The 4,912-nt window shown below is 39.4% G+C and overlaps 1 pseudogene; it reads left to right on the top strand.

The window, feature by feature from the left end:
* Positions 1 to 224: 224 nt before the first annotated feature.
* On the top strand, positions 225 to 3,306 carry LOC149146335 (inositol diphosphatase DSP1 pseudogene; annotated as a pseudogene).
* The last annotated feature ends 1,606 nt before the right edge of the window (positions 3,307 to 4,912 follow it).

Raw genomic sequence — 4,912 nt, forward strand, 5'->3', positions numbered from 1 at the left:
AGTGGGTTGAATGCTTGCCTGCCGAATCCATTAAGTCATTTCAAGACCTTTGGCTTATGTTTTTGGAGGAATGGACAGATAGGACAGAGGTGATGGCAGACTCTCTCTCAGTTGAAGGTTTTAAAAAATGGAATAATGATCATAGTAAAGAAGAAACAAATGAATCTTTTTCTTTGTCCTTATCCTCATATCTGAAATCTTTTGACTGCAAGTCAGAGGATAAGATGAAATTTTTTGATGAATTTGCCAAAGATATTGAGAAGGAAATTGAAGGCTTAGAAGGACAAATTCAGGCATACAGTTTTCCTGATCATGATTATTATTCTCAGAAATTTTTTATAGCTGAACGCAAGGAGACTATGCTGGTTCCTTTCTCTTTCACGATGGAGGACCTCAACACTGTGGTTGAAGATCAGTTTGCACAGCTGGAAAGTTACAACGAAAACCAAGCTGATCATGTATTCTGGGATCCTGTAGCTGATTACATGGAAGAGTTTCACTCTCCAGTATTTCAGTTTTTCGAAGAAGATCAGAGGCAAATTCGGTGGCAGTGGTCATCAGACTATCATATTAGCTCTGAACTCTGGTGCGGTCAAAGGACTCAAATGTCAGATAAGACAAATGATTGGCTGCATTGGAAATTTCATATTGATTGAGCAGAGGGAAGTTTGAATTGTTAGGGTAGGTAGGTAGGAAATTGCAAATAAGCTCAAGGTTGATTGAGCATTTATTTTTCAGTAGATGTAGTTGTCTTTCTCCTACAGTCATGCTGGTCAAGCAAGCTTCTGTTTGTCAAATAAATTCTATAAGGTACTGGAGCTGCAGGTTCTTAGTGCACCACAAGGGCACACTATCCCAAGTGGAGCCACTGTTATCACTGAAAATGCTGTAGCCAAAAAATTTTTAGCCTGGCTTAAAGAGTGGGTGTTTTCGCAGCGCCTGAATTATTTTAGCAGTTTCGCAGCGCTACCTGTTTGAGTGGTTTCGTAGCGTGCTACGAAACTGGGGATTTGTTCGAGTTTTCAGTGGAGGCCCAAATCATAGCATGCCTATTGTACACTGGCTACAACTGCTGTGGATGAGGTTGATGTGCTTAAAGGTCTATGTCAGATCTTTCAGATAAGATTGAAGATATCAAGGCAATGATGTCAGCTCCACCGTTGCCCGAGGTTCTTCAGGCTCTTTATAATGAAAAGAACGTTTCTCAGGATAAAAATGCTTCCTAATTGCTAATCACTTGAAAGAAGGAAATGCATCTAAAGTTTTGGAATTCTTGAATTCCTTGTACTGCAAAATATGGTACCCAAGGTTGAATGTTTTTCCTATGTATTGTGCTCGGTGTTTCCAATGAATACCTTACAGTTTGTATAGTCACTGCTGCACCGAAAGGATAAAAGGGACCTGAACAGAACGCACTGGGAAATCTATTAGTACTATTTTTGATATTAGGACTATTTGGAGTATCTGCTGCTGGTTGGCTATGGCTAATAGGTAAAGGCTGGTAAATCCTGTTGTCATTCAACTTCAAGTTCTTGAGTTGAAAGTATTAGTCTCGGCCTAAAGATCAAGACATAGTCAGTCAAACTTCATTCAAACATATTCCTCAACCGAAAGAGTTCAAATAAGGTCGGGGTGAAATTAATGTTTGGATTATTAAAAATCTGCTCTATATTTGAACTAGGGGATGGCTCTTTCTCATTCTCTTATATATATGGGCGTTTATAGTTGTGTTACCTCATCTGCACCTATATATTTTTTCCTGAAGTGGGAAGATACAAATCTCTCAACAAATGCAATGCTAATGAAGTATTTTTTCCCAAGTGATATGTGTCAACACACGGGTTTATATGGGAGCACCGCTTTCATATTATGGCTGAGGACTATACAATTGGGCCGGTGGAGATTTCTTTCCGCTGTGAGTGAAACCAATAATGGGCAGGTGGAAAATTCATTAAATAACATTTATGTCTTGGGCGCAAGTGCTTGATGAAGTGCCAGAGAGAGACGTGGTTCATTATCTTCGTGGCCTGGCTTCACAAGAAATCTTTTTCTACGCAAACAGGTGGCAGAGAAGCTGCAACAACAATCACAGAACAATTCGCTATTCAAGTTTCGATCTCGTGATCTACTTTGGTGGGTATAGTACTGCTAACCATTCGAAGCTAACGGCTATCATTTAATAAAGAAAATATAATCAAGAGCTCTTTGTTATTCCGGAGGTTTGAAATCACTGCTCAGTCTATAATCTCCTGAGATTCTAAGCTGAAGTCATCGAAATTTAGAGCTAAAGCTACAAAATCGAAGAAGGATGTACCGAAGGCCATTCAGAGAGAATTATTGAAGGTGATGTATGAAAGGTGGGTAAGAAATGAGCGCAAAGCAATGCTATGGAAATGGCGACCATGCGAAAAATCTCGAGTTCACCCTTGTTTAAGCCCGGATCGGCTATGCTATAAAGAGCTCTGCAATCTACTGTTGCTTTTTCCAATGAGGCCGACTACTCTCGTCTCGAAAAACAAAAGCCCCATGATCGCATCATGGCACTTGATCTTCCACATGGTGGTCATCTGTAGTTACGCCTTTTAATTTTTCAATGGTGGACAAGGGCATGTATAGGTCTGGATTCCCCAACATTATCAACTTCCCATTTCTGGAGACCCTTCATCTGCGCTCAATTATCTATCTTTGCCAGGAGCCGTATCCAGCAGACAACATAGAGTTTATAGAGAATCATGGAATTAAGCTATTTCATTTTGGGATCGAAGGAAACAAGGAGCCTTTTGTGAATATACCAGAGGATGTTATACGAGAAGCATTGAAGGTTTTATTGGATGTTGGGAATCATCCTGTGCTGTTTCATTGCAAGCGAGGAAAGCATCGTACTGGCTGTCTGGTATGATGTCTAAGAAGAGTACAAAATTGGTGCTTGTCCTCAATTTTTGATGAATACCAGAGATTTGCTGGTTTGAAATCAAGAGTTCTAGATCAACAGTTTATTGAGCTGTTTGATATATCTGGCTTTAAGTGGTCAAACTGTGTATCAACATATTTCCCTGGTCCTTCCGTGCTGAAATCATAAGCTGGAGCCAAAATTCTTCAGTGCTCAATAATACTGTCTGACAGGGGATGGATAAGAAGAGTAAAGTTGGTGCATGTCATCAATTTTTTATGAATACCTGTGATTGACTGGTTTGAAATCAAACGTTGTGGATCAACACTTTATTGACGTGTTTGATGTATCCAGCTCTAAGCAGTCAAGCTGTGTATCAATGTATTTCTTTGGTCATTCTGTGCTGAGATCATAAGTTGGAGCCAAAATTCTTCACCTACACAATATTGAGCCATGTCTGGTAATCTGAAGCATATAAATTTTCTCATGGTTACCAGACCGATACTTAAAAGATCTCAGCAGTTTCAATTTTTTTAAAACAATGCCTTATAGGTTGGATGAATCTACAGACTATATTGATTATGTCCAGCTGGAGAAAAGTGCAGTCCTATTCAGGCCTAAACTCATGATTGCTGGTGCTAGTGCTTATGCACGCCATTATGACTATGCTCAGATGCGCAAGGTTTGTGACAAGCAAAAGGCTGTGTTGTTGGCGGACATGGCACACATAAATGGACTTGTTGCAGCTGGTGTAGTTCCATCTCCTTTTGAGTTTGCAGATGTAGTGATCACTACTACACACAAGTCACTCCGTGGTCCTCGTGGTGTATGATCGTTACAGCTAGGGAAGATTTTAAAAGTTTGTAAAACTAAGCATAGCTCTTAAACACTGAAGTTAAAGACATGGTTGGAATGTGCAAGTGGTTCAGTATCCAAATATTGAAGGTTGCAGAATATGGAGCTACTGTGCAAACGAGTAAATTTATCTATATTTTCACAAGATCATACAATGGAAAATGTTGAGATAACAACTGCATCCGTGAACCAGAATAGTTACAAAAGTTATTGCAACTAAAAGGATGAATAATTGCATGGTGAGAATTAGGAATGACCATGTGGAGCTGCTATACAGACTTTTCCAAGGTTTTATATTTGAGGAATGCGTACTATTGATGTTGTGAAAAGATTTCAGAAATTAAGTTTGGAGGCATTCATCAAGGTTGTTTGAGCCATTTAAATAGCAAGTTTTTGTTTTTCTTGGGTCACAAGTACTTTCAGGAAAACAGATAGCTCTAGTTATAATGCTGCAGTGACAAGCACATCTAGTTGGGGCAGAGTGAAGACCAGAAATGTGAACAGAAGGTCAATATGAATAATTTAGTGTTTTGTTCAGGTGTCAAGATTATCACATATCCTTTTAATAACGCTGTGGATAAGACAGGACATGAAAATGGAAAAGCGTTAGCATGCTGAGACATTTTGCTATGCTTTGAGCCAGAATGATGGCACTGAATGGAGACAGCCATTGAAGCTCCAAGGATTCTGAATCTCTCAAACAATGAACACTTTAGTGAACCTTATGGGAAGGATTTTGTCTTCATTACCAATAATTGGTATACATCTTTTCTTCCTGGTTAATCGAAGACAGCTAAATTTATTGATGAAGACTGTATTTTCTTTAAATCACACAGCAGTTTCGTAGCGCGCTACGAAACTGCTGTAGGTGATGATTTTAAAGCGCAGAGCAGCTAGTGTGATACTGTGAGCGGGAGTTGTGGAAGAGAGACATCTGTTTATCAATACCACCTACAGCACATTCAGAAACATGGTAGTATTTCATACCTGGGGTTGTTAAAAGATTTGGGAACATGTTGCTACACTTTCGGAGAATGTTGGGAGACAGAGACCGTTAAAATAGAACATTTCTCTTGGTCAATTAATGAGCCATCTACCCAATTAGAATCCAAAGCTAGCTCGTTTAGTGTACTCTCCTTCAAGACACCTCAACCCAAGCAGCAAAAG

This window comes from Pinus tabuliformis, chromosome X, assembly GCF_031772625.1.
Source record: "Pinus tabuliformis cultivar Carrire ecotype Pingquan chromosome X, CPIR1, whole genome shotgun sequence".
NCBI classification, from domain to species: Eukaryota; Viridiplantae; Streptophyta; class Pinopsida; order Pinales; family Pinaceae; genus Pinus; species Pinus tabuliformis.